This window comes from Ammospiza caudacuta, chromosome 1 (assembly GCF_027887145.1).
Source record: "Ammospiza caudacuta isolate bAmmCau1 chromosome 1, bAmmCau1.pri, whole genome shotgun sequence".
Classification (NCBI taxonomy): Eukaryota; Metazoa; Chordata; class Aves; order Passeriformes; family Passerellidae; genus Ammospiza; species Ammospiza caudacuta.
The window spans coordinates 923,287-940,039 of NC_080593.1; the positions used below are offsets into that span (position 1 = coordinate 923,287).

Here is a 16,753-nt window from a genome sequence, read left to right on the forward strand (position 1 = left end):
TAAGGAGACAGCAGCATGGAACCCCTGTAATAAGATGATAACAAGGGGATGCCAGCCCAGCCCTTAAGCTGCTGCTGTTATTGCCTCCCAGCAGGACACTTAATTCTGCCCAGGCAGGGGGACACTCCTGCTCTCATGTGATGTTTATTCTTAGAGAGGATCCCGGGGATTTTTCTTGAGCTGCTTCAGCCCCACAGCTGGCCCAGGGCCAGAGGAGCAGCCCTGAGCTCCTGGGCAGGGAGCAGGGCCAGCCCAGGTGCCACAGACACAGCACAATTTACTGTGGCACCTTGGGCAGGAAAGGCCCGGTGACTGAGGGGAAAGAGTGCCCAGAAAGCTGTTCCTGCCACACAAAGTCCATGACAGAGCCAGTAAAAAAAGCAGATGACAGGCACAGAGTGAGGCCAAGTGCTGCTCACATCCAACAGCTGAGCCCAATTCCTCCCAGCTGAGGGCAAAGAACAAATTCTACATTGGAGCCTTTCTGCTGTCCTGGCCTGGTTTTAATGACAAAATTCCTGCTGACTGAGAGATCAACCAACATTAGCTCCCAGTGACCAAGCACATCCAGCACAGCCTCACTTGGGCAAAGCTCTCCAAAGCAGCTGCAAACTTAAGGCCCTGAGACTCAGGCTGGTGAAGGCCCCAGTTTTTTCAGTTCTTCTTCTAGGAAATGAGCTCAAATGTTGCAAGGAGAAGAATGCAGTCTCAGTTCAAGCAGAACAGTGCCTGTGTGGCTTATCTAGTTAAAAATGGGATGTGCTGGTAGGCAGGAGCTTGGGGGAATGCCAAGAGCAGCCACAGCACGAGGCCTTGTGTGAGTTCTTGCTCTCAAGGAGAGAATTGTCTGTCTCTGAAATCTGATGAGGTGGCAGCAGGGGCAAGAACAGTCCTTTCTGAATGAATTAATGCACAAGAACAGCTCCCCCCTCCCCAAGTGCATGCAGGAAGGCAGGGGGAGGAAGGGAGGAGCTGCTGCAGCCCAAGCACCATTGTATTTACATTTCCGTGCTCCCGATAACAAACACATTCAAGGGTGCCTGCAATACAAGGCTTTGCTTAGAAAACAAAAGCTGAGATTTCATGAAAGAAAGAGCAATAAAGACATTCCAGGTGTCCCTGCAGCTTATCAGGCATGCTGTGGTGGTTTCCTTAGAGAATGATTCATTTTCTTATCCCAGGTGTGGCTGAAGTGTCCAGTGCCACACTGAGGTGCCCTTGGACACAGCAACTCCCTTCAAAAGGGGAAAAGAGGGGAATAAATAAATAACTATTCAGTGTAGAACTGAAAAAAATTTGATTTTAGTTCAGGGTGCTTCCCACATCACTTTAGGAAAGTAAAACCTTAAGTGGTAAAGTGACTCAGAATCCTCAAATCCCTGAATGAGTTGGGCTGGAAGGGACCTCAAAGCCCACCCAGTGCCACCCCTGGCATGGCAGGGACACCTCCCACTGTCCCAGGTGCTCCCAGCCCTGTCCAGCCTGGCCTGGGCACTGTCAGGGATGCAGGGGCAGCCACAGCTGCTCTGGGCACCCGTGCCAGGGGCTCACACCCCATAACACTGACCCTAAGGATGGGGGTTTGTGGGGGCTTCTTCCCAGTTAGAGCCATTACACAACAAAATACAAATTTATCCAGCAGGTAACGTTTTCAGAAGTGTTTTCTCCCCATATGTACACGTGGAACCAACACAAGAACCAACTGAAGATCCTGGTGCCGCCACCACCATCCCCAAACATTCCCCTGGGCTTGGCTGGAAGAGCTCCCAGTGCAGTGAGCAGGAGGAACTGGGGACTCCTGAGGGACAGTCTGAGATAAGAGGTTTGTGAAGAACCCAAGATATTCTCAGGCAGGTCAATCCAGGCAGCTCCTCCCTCGTGCCTGCTCCCCCAGCTGCCCCAGGATGTGGGGGAGGAAGCTGCTGCTCCTCATCCTCACACCCAATGCCTGGGTTAAACATTTCCACATAAATCACTGCAGGAAGCCCCTGAGCTGCTCAGTGCAGCCTGGGGAAACACCTGCAGGTCCTGGACCCCTGAACAAGGGCAGTGGGGCCAGGGATGCCTGGGGTGCACCACAGCTCCCCCAGAAATGGAGAAATGCAGGGAGGAGGATCCTGATGGCAAAGTCACCTCCTGGACGAGCTGGGAGGCACAACAGGACCTGTCAGAGCTCCAGGGCTGCCTGCAGAGCACTCTCATTGTTTCAGGCACTTGGAATTGATGATCCCTAAGGGTCCCTTCCCACTGCAGATATTCCATGAAATTCAAACCCATTCCAGACATCCCAGCAGCCTGGCAGACCTTCCCTCCACACTGGGCCTGGCCAAGAGAGGCAGAAAAGAGGAAAAACAAAACCCATTCAAGACTGGCAGGTGCAGGGAGGAGGAGAACACCAAGCTCTGCCATTGCTCTGTCACCTTCCCTGTGTGGCTCCTCCTGAGGAGCAGGTGACACCCTGTGACCTCTGCAGGGCCACCCAGGCCACGGGGACAAGCACGTGGGGACAGGCTGTGGGCATGGCCCCCCTCCTGCCCACCCAGGGCAGATAAGCCACCTTCCCTGGCTTCCCTTCAAGTGGCTTTGAGACAACAGCTTAAGATGCTTTGGCTGGTGGCCACAGCCCTGGGAGTGACAGCAGGAATGCCCAGGGAGCCTGGGCACAGCCCCTGCAGCACTGGGAGCCCCTTCCAGCCTTCCATGCCCTCAGGAACTAACTGGGAGCCCCTTCCAACCTTCCATCCCCTCAGGAGCTAACTGGGAGCCCCTTCCAGCCTTCCATCCCCTCAGGAACTAACTGGGAGCCCCTTCCAACCTTCCATCCCCTCAGGAACTAACTGGGAGCCCCTTCCAACCTTCCATCCCCTCAGGAGCTAACTGGGAGCCCCTTCCAGCCTTCCATCCCCTCAGGAACTAACTGGGAGCCCCTTCCAACCTTCCATCCCCTCAGGAGCTAACTGGGAGCCCCTTCCAACCTTCCATCCCCTCAGGAACTAACTGGGAGCCCCTTCCAACCTTCCATCCCCTCAGGAACTAACTGGGAGCCCCTTCCAACCTTCCATCCCCTCAGGAGCTAACTGGGAGCCCCTTCCAACCTTCCATCCCCTCAGGAGCTAACTGGGAGCCCCTTCCAACCTTCCATCCCCTCAGGAACTAAGTGGGAGCACCTTCCAGCCCCTCAGGAACCAACTGGGAGCACCCTCCAGTCCCCTCAGGAACTGGGAGCCTCTTACATCCCCCTCAGGAACTGGGAGCCCCTTCCATCCCCTCAGGAACTAACTGGGAGCACCCTCCAGCCCCCTCAGGAACAGGGACACAAGAGCCTCTTCACACCATGGACAGGAGCATCAGCCCCACTGAAAATAAAAAACTCTGCACCTATGGCATTATCTCTGCATCTGACATTTAAGGACACAGAAAAAAAAAAAAAAAAGGCACCTGAGAAATAATTTTATGCCATAAGTGAGTTTTAGGGGGCTCGTGAGGCTCCTGTGACCTGCAGTGGATAGAGTTGGTGATGGTAAATCAGGGTGTTAAAGCTCTGTCTGTGTGACCCCTCTGCACTGCTGAGAGCCAAGGGTCACTGGGTGGAACCAGCTGTGCCACTGACAGCTCAGGAAAAGGCAGATGGATGGCTCAAACAGGGAAGAAAACAGCAGATATTCCTCTCAGGACTTCAAGACATAACCAGCATTTGAGAACAATCCCAAACTGCTCTACAGGAGACAACTGGGTCTCAGTCCACACAAAAATCAGGAATAAATTGTAATTCCTCCCTCAGAGCACATCAGGTGAGCACCTGCACCTCAAACATCCCCAGTGCAGAGCTGAAGGCAGATTCCAGAGCTGGAGCTGTGCTGTGCCTCCCCCAAAGGACAGCCAGGATAAAAACCTGCATGATCTGCTGCTCCCAATTCCCAACAAATCAAATCAGACTTGTTGTTTTTCTTAGCCTAGTTTACCCATTTTAATCTTTTGTAGTCCTCTTACTCTGATAAAAAGAAGATTTGAATGACCAAGTTAAACAAGATGTGAGCCCTCTGAAGCACAAAAGGCAAGGAAAGAAAGTGGCCAGAAAGGATAAGCCTGGAGTTCCACAGCAGCCCTGTTATCCCAAACAGAAACCAGCAATGTCTGATACCTCAATAAATACCTGCAGGGCTGGAGCCAGGCTGGGAGAGCTGGGAATGTTCCCCTGGACAGGAGAAGCTCCAGAGAGAGCTCAGAGCCCCTGGCAGGGCCTGGAGGGGCTCCAGGAGAGCTGGAGAGGGACTGGGGACAAGGATGGAGGGACAGGACACAGGGAATGGCTCCCAGTGCCAGAGGGCAGGGATGGATGGGAGATTGGGAATTGGAAATTCCTGGCTGGGATGGGATTCCCAGAGCAGCTGTGGCTGCCCCTGGGTCCCTGGCAGTGCCCAGGCCAGGCTGGACAGGACTGGGAGCACCTGGGACAGTGGGAGGTGTCCCTGCCATGGCAGGGGTGGCACTGAGTGGGGTTAACCCAACCCAAACCTTTCTCTGACTCTGTCTGGCAGGGTTTTAACTGGCAGGATGTAGAAGGAGCAGTAATTAAAGGTTTATCAGAACAGAATGGAAGGTGAGTGCATTCCAGCCATGCCTGCTCCACACCAGCCCCCATCTCCCATCTCTGGCTGGGGCTGCAGTTCCAGCACAGCTGCTCTGTGTGCACACACAGCTGCACCAAACCCTGATCCTGAATCAAATATCTCTGTTGGGACAGCAGAAATTCAGTTCCTACCTCAGAGCAGGGGTTCCCTGGGCAGGTTCTTCAGTCCTCAGGAGCTGCTGATCTGCAGGACAAAGCAGAGGGAGCTGTGTGAGCACAGAGCCCTGGCACGGCAGGAGTCAGTCAGGGATGCTGGGACACGAGTGCTGCCCCTCAGAATTAACTGGGAGGATTTGCTGCAGCCCCTCCAGTGATCCAGCAGCTTTTCCTGGTGCTCCCTCCTCAGCAGGAGTCAGATCTCCTGCTGCTGGTCAGGAGTGAGGGAGGGGATGCTGCCCCTCCTCTCAGCCCTGGTGAGGCACAGCTGGGGGGTCCTGTCCAGCTCTGGGCTCCTCAGCCCAAGGAGCTGCAGGAGAGGGTCCAGCAGGGCCACAGGGATGTTCAGGGCTCTGGGGCATCTCTGATGAGCAGGGGCTGCAGGAGCTGGGCCTGCTCAGCCTGCATGAGGGCAGGCTCACAGGGGATCCCATCAATGCACACAAATCTCCCAAACTGTGCCAGGAGAAGGTGCCAGGCCCTGCTCAGTGACAGCACCAGGAGCAGTGGCACAAACCAAACCCCAGCAGCAGGAACAGCCTCTGTCCATGGAGGGGCAGAGCCTGGGACAGCTGCCCAGGGGGGCTGGAGGCTCCTCTCTGGAGCATCCCAAATTCCCTGACCCTGCCCTGGGTGACATCCAGAGGTGCCCCCACACTCCAACCACCCTGTGATTGCCATTTCCCATCCACACCTGCTCAGCTGCTCAGGATATTCCATGAAAACTGTGAGCCGCTCTTCCCTCGTTGCACACCTTAATAGGTTTCTCCAAACACAGCATTAAAGCTGAATTAATGCAGGCTGATCAGGACATCCCTGCCCTAAGCAGCATTTCAGGTGCTCAGTGAATGGCTTAAGAGCTCCTAGGGCCCCTGGCAGTCCCTGGCACACCTGCCCAGCCACGAGCCCGCCCTGCTCTGCTCCAGCTCCTTTCCTCCCTTTGCTGTGATTCCAGTGCAAATCCCACCAGATTTACCAGCAACCATCTCCTCACCTGCCTGTCCTCTTCCAAATTTTTCTACCCAATATTTTACATTCTGTTGATAATGTTTCTTAATTGTGAAGCAAACACAGCTGTTAAAAAATTTTCTATCCCAGTAATTACTCCTTCTAGCCCCCTTGCAGAAGAGAACATCAACTGAGCCACAGAGTTCAAGCATTTCAATCCCCATGGAGAAATAAATGTCCAACTTGTTCTCCAGCACTGCAAGTCATCAAGCCAATCTCCCAGGAAAATATCATTTCAGCAGTCAGACAGAATCACCAACCCATGTTCCTCTCCCCACAGATGGGCATTTCGTGCTCCAGGGAAGTGAAATGCCAGAGCTTTTAGCTAAATGAGGAAACAGCCCAGTGAAAAGTGTCATTTTAGCTTCAGTGAAGCACTCAGGAGTGAGAAAAGCCTTCCAGAGAGTCCTGCTCCCTCCAGAAGGGCTGGGAATGGGAGTTGCCACATTAATTAAGGAAAGGAGAAGTCCCTAATGCAGGATTGAGCTGCACCAGGTGCTCAGCTCACACACACAAACCACACCACACTCCTTCCTCCACATCCTCACTGGCAGGTGAGCCACCCTGTGACACACTGGGACATCAGGACGTCCTTCTGTCCAGCTCCTTCCCCTGGAGAGCCCCCCTGGCTGCTCCCCTGGCCTCCAGCCCACAGCTGAGCTCCACTCTCACACACGAGATTCCAATCTCTGCACTGAAACCACCAAAACTTTACCTTATTTGTTAAGAAAAACAACCCAGAGACCTCTCTTTTCAGGCAGAATTGAAGAAAATGAGAAGCAGGAGCTCCTTTTTTTGGTTCAGATGGGGCAGTGCTGGGTCAGCCTGTGAGATAAAATCCACCACAGCTGCTTAGTATGGGCAAACCAACCTTTCCTTTGGTAAAGCTGCACCTCTGGCTGCTGTCTAAACAACCCCTAAAGGGCAGAATTCCTGTACTGTGGGGGTTTTAACTGCTCCTATTGTAAAACTGATGCTCTTTAAGTTAGGGGGTGCTCTCACTGACTAGCAGAAGTGTTAAATATCTAAAACCCAACAGATTTGCTGGAATTGAAGGTGTGGCTGCAAAGATTTCTTATGTTTTTGGTCTTAAAATAATCTGAGAGACTCTACCCCATCCCCTCACATGATAAACTGAGGAAGACTCTGGCTGCTCCAGAAGCCTTGCTGAACAGGAGAAAACCCATATATCCAGCAAATCCCAGCTCCTGTGGCCATGGTTAACAGGACTGTTCTGCAGTTTGGAGAAAACCCATATATCCAGCACATCCCAGCTCCTGTGGCCATGGTTAACCAGGACTGCTATCCAGTTTGCAGAAACACCTCTGAGAACTGTTTTAAGGAGCAGACAGCTGTCCCTGCATTGTGACCCCGAGCTCCCAACTTCCTTCCTCCCTCCCAGCACAGTTTCCCCAGAGCTGCCATGGAAAAGCAGCCCCAAGGCAGAGCAGGGATCCCAGGAATGGCACTGCCCAGTGCCTGCCTGCGCTATCAGGAACAGGCACTGCCTGGCCTGCAGACTGCTCCCTCCGAGATCCAGTTCCACATCCTGCACCAGTAGTTCTTGTTCCTCAGCTCCTCTGCTCCCCATCCTGTTGGTACAGAGCATTCCAACTTCAGAGATTCCCCTCCCAGAAAAACTGCACCCCTGCACCCCATTAACACACTGAGCACCCCAGGTTCCCACCCAGGAGCTCACCAAGCACACCCCATCCCTAACACACTGCTTATTCCAGCGAGTTCCAAAATCATATCCACATTTCTGGGCAAACATTAACAATTCCCTTCAGGGTTTTGTGATTTTGATGGTTCTTACTGCTTTTAGTAGCACCTACTCATCCCTAGCAGTCTACCAGCCCTTTGCAGGATAACTCCCAGCTCTGGCTGCTCCTGGGGAAAAGCCCTGAGCCCATCCTGGTCAGCCACCCAACAAGGATGAGGGGCAGCAGCTCCCAACAGGACCACCACTGGACAGGGTCCAGTTCCAGAGCCCAGGACTGTCCCTGTCCCTGCTCAGGATGGCACAGACAGGAGCAGGGCAGTGCTCTGGATCATCACTGACCCAGCCAGGTGGAATGCACTCCAGAGCCACTGAGGATATAACAAATACAGAATGTGCCATTCCCCAACCCAGCAGCCCTTATCAGCTCCCTTAAATCACTTTGTGTTTTCCCAGCCCAAACTCAGGAGTGTTGCTGTGCCTTGCAGGAGAAAGCCCCTCAGCCTTGGAGCTTCCTGTTCTCTCACCCTTCAGGCCTGCTGCCCCAAGCTCTGGATAAACAGCTCCCTTTAAATAGCTCCTGTCTCCAGCACACACACACAGCCCACGGAGATCACTCACAGAGGGGCCAAGAGGGGCGTTGCCCATCCCAGCTCCAACATTCCTCATGCAGAGCAGTCCCAGGGTGTCGGGTGCCAGTTCCAAAGGCAAAGGCTGCTGAGCCCCGAGCTAAATATATACACCCTGCCCATGAAATCCAGGTTGGGCAGCTCAGATTTCCATCCCTGGCTCTTCCCAGCAATAACCACAACAACCTGACAAGGAGTCACAGAACCACAGCATGGTTTGGGGTGGAAGGAACCCTAAAGACCTCATTTAAGATTACCTTCCTTAAAGATCACCTTCCCTGAGAAGGAAATTGCCTTTACGGCCACAACCCCCTACGCTGTCTCCTTGCCTGTTCCTGAACTCACCAAGATCCTAAACCAAGAGTTTATCCACAAATATACAATGGATTTTTTTCCTTCATGGGCACCACTTCCAGATGCTCAACGAATTTTTGTTCAGCATCAAACTCCTGTTCCCACAATGGCATGAGACATCTGCATAAAGGTGACAGTAAATCCTAGGAGAAATGGATAAGGGAGCCGGGCAGGGGCTCAACCTGGAGAAAAGGGGGATCAGGGGGGCCCTTGTGGCTCTGCACAGCTCCTGCCAGGAGAGCACAGCCGGGGGGATTTGGGATCTTATCCCAGGGAACAGGGACAGGAGCAGAGGGAACGGCCCCAGGCTGGGCCAGGGCAGCTCAGGGTGGGCACAGCAGGAATTTCCCCATGGAAAGGGGGTCAGGCACTGAAACTGCCCAGGGAGGTTTGGAGTGCCCATCCCTGGAGGTGGCACTCAGTGCTCTGGGCTGGGGACAAGGAGGGCATTGGGCACAGCCTGGACTCCACGGCCTTGGAGATCTTTTCCAACCCAAATGATTCTGGGATTTGAAAGAGATTTGAAAGAGAATTGCTTTTACATTTAACTGCAGGCTTTTGAGTGGAGCTCCTCCCAAGAGAAGCCGAGTTAGACTAATAATTTAAAGAGTCTTCGGAACACAGGATGTATTTGCAGTGCACTTGAAGAGTGGAGCATTTTCCAGGGAAATATTCATGAGCAGCAAGCCCGAGCTCCGCGGCAGTCACGCAAGTCCTGCAGCCTGGAGAAAGGGATGATCCTCCCAGTCCCAGGTACACCAGGGCAGGATGGAACCCTTCCCCTGCCAAGCAAGCACACACTCTGTGGCAAAATCCACATTTCATCCTTATTAGAGGGGACAGACTTTCCAGTGAGAGTCTGGGGCAGCGACTGGGGCTGACAAAGTTAGAGCCCAGTGAGGTTCATGCAGTCAGACAGGAAATAAGCAGCTGCACAAGCTGGGCTGTTTTTACAGCACCGCGGAGTTGGGGATGTCAGGAGCAATTGGGAAAGAAGAAACAACGAGCAGTGACTCTGGGAAGCTGAGGAGTGACTCATGGGCTGCCACAGTGCCAGTGTCAAGGACCAGCCAAGGACCTCCCCAAAGGGCTCTGCAGGGCTGGGCAGGGCACCAAGGGCTGCACTCACCTGGGAAAGAACATTCCAGAAGCCAGAGCCCTCTGGTGTGTGAGTGCCTGAGACAGGAACGTGGGAGAGACTGTGTTACACATAAACTCTGTGTGACAGGAGGCTGCAAACACCCAGACACGGCTGAGATGAAGGACTCTGACACAAGCGATGCGCAGAAAGATTCAAAGATCTTTCTGAAGTGTCAAAACAAAACCCCTTAACATCCAGATTCACACCAAAAAGAAAGCCAGCACCAAAAGCCAAGGCAGAAATTGCCCTTGTGAGAATCAGCAAGGCCTGTCTGTGCTCAGCAGAGGCTCAATAAAAAAAGAAAGTGATTTATTTAAGCAAGAGCGAAGTGTCTCTTTTCACAGCTGAAGGACTCTGCTGCTCACAGGACTGAATTAGCTAAAATTAGCTCTCACAGTTGCATTCTCACCAGCACCTCCAGCCTCCCGTGTGGATGAGTAGTTTTGGTGAAAGCAGCTTTAATTTGGATTGAGAGCATGCAAATTTAAGGAGAATAGTGATTTCTGACCAGCTCCTTCCATGAACATCGATGCATAAAAAACACTGACTCTCACATTCAAGTTTAATCCTCTTCTGAAATATTTATTTTTGGAACAATTCAGGGAACAGAAAGCCTTCAGCCCAGACGGACTACATCAAAAATAGAGGGTTTAACAATTCAGGAATTCTCCCTACTGTTGTGTCTGATCAATACAGATCCACTGTGACTCCTGTCATCTGCTTTATTTGTCAAAGCACATCCCCACTCCCACCCTCTGCCAGCAATATCCAACCTGCATCTTCTGGGATCCTCCAGGCCAGAAACAGCATTTCTAGTGATCTGAGATTCATAAAGACTCAGCTGCACACACATTATGCATTATACAAGGAGCAGCAAGAACAGAGTCAACTCCTGAACTATGAAATCATCTTTCAAGGCTGGAGCTCCTCCAGTGCCCACCCTGCCCTGGTTGGGCACCATTAATGAGCTCTTTGATGGCAACAAGGAGAAGAAGCAGCTTCCATTATCCAAATGTCATTTGCCCACTAATGAGAGGCTCTAAGCCTTCCTACAGCAGAAGGAATGGGAAGGAGCTCCTCAATGCCACAGCTGAGTTGGAGTGACCAGGAACATCCTCACAGATCAAATCCCGCTCTCCATCCACACCAGGGCTGCTACATGCAAACAGATCTGAGAATGCTCCTGGTCCATGGCAGCTCTGGAACAGCACCCAGCAGTGTGTGGGACAGGATTTCTGCCCAGGGACAAAGGCTGCAAGGGCAAATCTATTGAAATAAAACACCCCAGCACTGCCAGAAATCACCAAACATCCCATAACCCAGCAGCACAAGGGTAGCCAGAGACACCAGGCTGTGAGCAGCTCTCACTGAGCCTTTTTTATTCTCACATCTCCCCAGCTTCCTGGGAGCTCCGGCAGCACAGCTCACCTGGCACTACACAAGAGCAAAGCAGCACAAAAGCCTCCCCAGCCCACACCTGCAACAAACAGGGCATTTACAAGGGATTCCCTCTCAGTGACTCTTTAAAAATTAACATTTTCACTGGTTTTTACAGAGTCTCTCACAAAGTCTCTCAGCCAAGGTGTAAGAGGCAGCTCAGCAGGTCCAGCACAAGGATCCCCTGTTACTGTACACACCACAGCCAGAGCAGAGGCAGCAGGACAGGGCTGCTCCCCCTGGCAAGGCTGGGGATGATTCCAGACCAGCCCCTGAGGTTTATTCCACTCTCACCCACGACAAAGCCTTGCTGTGCAGACCCAAGGGCCAGTGGAATGGTGCTATGGACAGCCAAAAAACAGAGCGTGCAGCTGTGTCCTGCCTGCACCCCTAAACGGGCTTAGACAAAAGGCAGAGAGAGAAAACGGTGACAGAACAAGGAGTGATGGGTTTAAACTGAGAGGGGAGATTGATAACAGATATTGGGAAGGAATTCCCGGCTGGAGGGTGGGCAGGCCCTGGCACAGGTGCCCAGAGCAGCCCCTGGATCCCTGGCAGTGCCCAAATCCAGGCTTGGAGCAGCCTGGGACAGTGGGAGGTGCCCCTGCCACGGCACAGGTGGGATGGGATGGGATGGGATGACCCTTCAGGTCCCTTCCTTTCCAACCCAAACCACTCCATGATTCTGTATCAAAGCCATGCACCTCAGAATGGAGAACCCCCTAATCCCAGTGGAACTACAAAACACTGGCTTTGCTCAGCTTTGGGAAAGGAAAACCAAGAGGGAAACTGCAGGCACCAACCATGATTTCCCCAAGCTGCACCACATGAAGGGATGCTGTCTGCAGTGTCAGCTCAGGCCCTGCTGCGGGCAAACAGGAGCCAAGGTTGGATTTCCCACCCCCTTGGGCCCTGCCACAGACACAGCTTCAAAGCCAAACAGCTCCTGGAGAATTCCCAACTGTCCCTGACACTTATCAGTGTAAGAAAGCATGAAAATTCATGAGCCTGAGATCTCCTGATGCTTTCAAGGCTGATGCCTGCCAGGTTTCATAACTGCAGTGCCCAGCTGCCCATTAATATCTCTCACCTCCAGCAGGTCACAGCCTCCTCCATGTCCCTGCCCTGGGGGTGAGGGATTATCCATGGGGAGTGTGGGTGGCACGGAGCTGCAGCTCTCAGCTCAGCTGATGCAACTCGGTGAGACCTCAAAACCCACCTGGTTTATGGGATTTTATGGGAAAGGATCCATGCAGAGACCAGTGGGTGCTCCTGGAGCTGAGCTTTGCTTGGTGCTTGTGAATGGAGCATTTTACAGGAACTCCAGCACAGTGGAACCACTGACCTGTGCTGCTTCACAACTGCCCCAGTCCTGCCCTGAGAGTCCAACAGGGATTTTGGATTTATTCAACTCCTGACTTGTCAGGTTGGAAACTTATTACGGCCGTAGCTTTTGCATGGATGCTTCAGAGGAAAAAAAAAAAGAGAAAAATACTCAAAGTTTAACAGAATACAGGCTGGCAGCATGACCAGGACACTAGGGGAAAAGCTCTGAAAATACAAGTTATTTGGTTAATAAGTATATAAACATTTCCATGAAGGTCATCTATATACATCTCTGTAAACCCAAGTCTCCACATTATTTGGTTAATAAATATATAAATATTTCCAGGAGGGTCATCATATATATTTCTATAAATCCAAGTCTCTGCATTATTTGGTTAATAAATATATAAATATTTCCAGGAAGGTCATCTATATACATCTCTGTAAACCCAAGTCTCCACATTATTTGGTTAATAAATATATAAATATTTCCATGAAGGTCATCTATATACATTCCTATAAATCCAAGTCTCATGCCCAGATGTGCCCTAAATAAAGAGCAGCATCTCAGCAGAGCAGTGTGACAGGTTAATAAGCAGATCAATGTGACAGATTTAATAAGAATAAGCTGAGTATTTGAGGGGAATATTTCAGATGTGCAGGAACACACAGGGAGTGAGCCAGGCATTCCTCATGTCCCCAACAACCAGTCCCACCCAAGGTGATGGGCACTGTAAGATGAATCCTCCCCACAGCAACCTGAGCCTCTCCTCTGATTGCTGATGGCTTTTTATGAGCTGAGAGAACAGGACTGGATGGGATCTTGGGAAGGAATTGCTGCCTGGGAGGGTGGGCAGGCCCTGGCACATCCCAGAGCAGCTGTGGATGCCCTTGCATCCCTGGCAGTGCCCAAGGCCAGGCTGGGCAGGGCTGGGAGCAGCCTGGGAGGTGTCCCTGCCATGGCAGGGGTGGATGGGATCAGACACAAGGTCCTTTCCAACACAAATCATTCTAAATTCTAGGATTTTGCTATTATAGCAATTTTGAGATAATGATGATACAGCAGATGCTTCATCACTCTTTTTAGGCAAAAGGATTCCAACTTCTCATTTTTAAATGATGCCAGACAGCAACACAAGCAGTGTTGGAGGAATACATTAAAAACCCAACACTGCACAATAGAGCAGGTTCAAAGCCTCAATCATCAGTTGATTTCTCTGTGAATTCTCAAGAGAAAACCATGAATGTGGATCAGAAAGAGAAGGTAAAAAAGGCATTTACACCCTGTGCAGACACAGGACTACTGCTGCTCCAGGGCTAGAAATCTCTGAGTTCCCTGCTTATTTTCTGGCATCTCCTGCTACTGAACCAGCTGCTCCTTGCACATCTGAAACATCAGTGACCACAGCTCTGATTACAGCAAAGCACCAAATCTCCCTTGTTTCCTGACACACAGGCACCTCCCCGAGCTCCTGCCCCTGGAGCAGCGAGTGCTGGGGCCAGGGCAGAACAGACAAACTGCCCAGGGCTCCAGGGACCCACCTGAATATCCCAAAGCTGCCTACTGCAGAGCCTGGGCTGCCCACTGGAGAGCTACAGCTCCTTGCTGTGCCTCTGCAGCAGGGGACAAGCTGGGCTGCACTGCAGGGCAAGGAATGGGCACTGTAACGCAGCCCTGGCACAGGGTCCTGCCAGGTTGGGCTTTCCTTCCTCTCCTTCCAGGTAAAAAGCTTTTCCAGGAGGTATGGCTGCTCAGCAGCACAGAGAGGATGCACTTTGTCTAGTGTCAACATAGGCAAATCACAGGATCAGAATTGCAGGGACAGATTCAGATTCCAGGTAAACCACAGAATTGCAGGGACATTCAGATTCCAGGTACACCACAGAATCAGAAATGCAGGGACATTCAGATTCCAGGTAAACCACAGGATCAGAATTGCAGGGACAGATTCAGATTCCACATAAACCACAGAATTGCAGGGACAGATTCAGATTCCAGGTAAACCCCAGGATCAGAATTGCAGGGACATTCAGATTCCAGGTACACCACAGAATCAGAAATGCAGGGACATTCAGATTCCAGGTAAACCATAGAATCAGAATTGCAGGGACAGATTCAAATTCAAGGTAAGCCACAGAATCACAATTCCAGGGACACCTCCCCCTGTCCCAGGTGCTCCCAGCCCCAGTGCCCAGCCTGGCCTTGGGCACTGCCAGGGATGCAGGGGCAGCCACAGCTGCTCTGGGCACCTGTGCCAGGGCCTGCCCACCCTCACAGCCAGGAATTCTCCCCAATATCCCATCTAAACCTACTCTCTGTCAGTTTGAACCACTCCCCCTTGTCCTATCTCAGCTGAAGTCCCTATCCATGTTTTTTTTTGGCTTCTAGACTAGAGGGCATCCTCTGCTACAGAACTTAATGACGCTCAAAATCTTTGCAGAGACAGCATGAAGTGTCAGAATCAATTCAAACCAAACCCACTCACAATATGACCAGATTCCAGAAGTTTGCAGCTACCTGAAAATTCTCCATGGAAAAGCCCAGATTAGCAAGAATTAAGCACTATCTGTGTGCTGAGATACCAAAGCTACTAAAATATTGAATTCCTGATTACACAGTGGCTTTGTCAGGACCCCACTGGGATCCAGCTGGGCAGAAGGCACTCATGGAACACCCCAAATTCTCCTGGCAAATTCAGGAGAAGCCTCAAAACATCAGTGAGGACAGTGCCCAACACCTGACAGAACTTGCACCTCAGCTTAGGCAGAGCTTTGTTAGGTCAGCCCTGAGTGATCCCCACAACAACCAAGGTCTCTCCACCCCAGAAACAAGAATTCAGGCAGGAGAACCAGAGAAAACCAACAGTCTGCTGTTATTTCAGATTTCCAGCTAAAATCAGAGCAGATTTGTTCTGGGAGGTGCAAGCAGAAAGTGATACCTGTACCTGGGGAAAGGGGAGCTGGGAGATAAAGGTCAGGGCAGGGCACCCAGATAGGGTTAAGGGCATTAACGTTTAGTTCTTTGCCTCTCACCTCACAGATCACATTTCCAAGGCACAAAGACACCTTACCCAAGCTTTTCAGACTCAGATTGAAAAACAAACCCACCAGCAAAAAAAAAAGGCCATTTATAAGGGGTAAGTTTCCCTTTGTTAAAGGTGCATTGGAAAAGCAACCAGTCAGAATAAGACTCAAAGCCATCCTGTGGATAAATTCTTGGACTGAGCTGGAACACATTCATTTATTCTGCATCAAAGCTATGGATTTTAGGGATTTTTAAGCAGTGGCACCTCTTAGTAAATTCAAGGCAACAGTGGCTGGCCCTGAAATTACCTGATAAATCCTTCAGATGTTTATTTACAACTGTAGTAGAGTAATTAGGGTTTCTAAAGAAAAAAGTTTCTAAAGCCAACAAAAAAAAAAAAAAAAGTGGAACAGAAGACAGAAGATGAGCAGCCACTTCCCGTTATGCAACTGTCTGAAAAAACAGATTTGTTCAATTCAGCGTGAAAAACTGGGCTGGATCTGAGCACCCACCAGCAGCTGCTGACAGGTTCCAACAAGGTGCAGACAGCTGTGGGAAACCAGATCCCAGGAGCAAATGGCTGCAGGACCCGAGACAGGGGAATGGGAACGGGGCGCTGGGCACACCCAGACCCCAAACACTCCCTGGAGGGCTCCAGGGCTGGCACTGCCACCCTCTGTCCCTGCAGCCTGCCCTGAACCTGCAGGGTGCTGCTCAACAGCTCCCAACGATGGGTTTGTGAATGACCTCTGGTTACAGTGATGGCAGGGCCAGCCCATGGTGGAAAGGGCAGGAACACCCCAGAATTACCACTGGGAAGGAGCTCCAAGGTCACTGAGTGAGCCCTGTGCCCAATGCCCACCCTGTCCCCAGCCCAGAGCTCTGAGTGCCACATCCAGGAATCCCTGGGGCACCTCCAGGGATGGGCACTCCAAACCTCCCAATCCCTGAGCATCTTTTCCATAGGGAAATTCCTGCTGTGCCCACCCTGAGCAGGGCCAGCCCGAGGTGGGGAGGGCAGGAACACCCAGAATTGATTGAATAGTAGCTCCAAGGTCACTGAGTGAGCCCTGTGACAATCCCCACCCTGTCCCCAGCCCAGAGTACCAAGTGTCACATCCAGGAATCCCTGGGGCACCTCCAGGGATGGGCACCCACAGCCTCCCAATCCCTGAGCATCCTTTCCACAGGGAAATTCCTGCTGTGCCCACCCTGAGCCCATTCCCTCTCCTCCTGTCCCCTGCTCACCACAAACTCCTCCCGAGCAGCTGCAGAGAGAGAAGTTCCCCCCTGAGAGCTGAGCACTTTCACTCTGCTGCGTTTTTGG

At 51.7% G+C, this 16,753-nt stretch overlaps 1 protein-coding gene across 5 annotated transcripts in view; it reads right to left on the bottom strand.

Annotated features, from left to right (window-relative positions):
• The window catches only part of MAP4 (microtubule associated protein 4), a 150,969-nt gene that overhangs the window by 116,307 nt on the left and 17,909 nt on the right, over positions 1-16,753 (bottom strand). For all 5 annotated transcript variants that reach the window (XM_058809682.1, XM_058809691.1, XM_058809657.1 and 2 more), the window contains exon 2: positions 4,763-4,814. The gene's annotated coding sequence lies outside the window, so the exon portion shown is untranslated. The remainder of the gene's footprint in view (positions 1-4,762; positions 4,815-16,753) is intronic.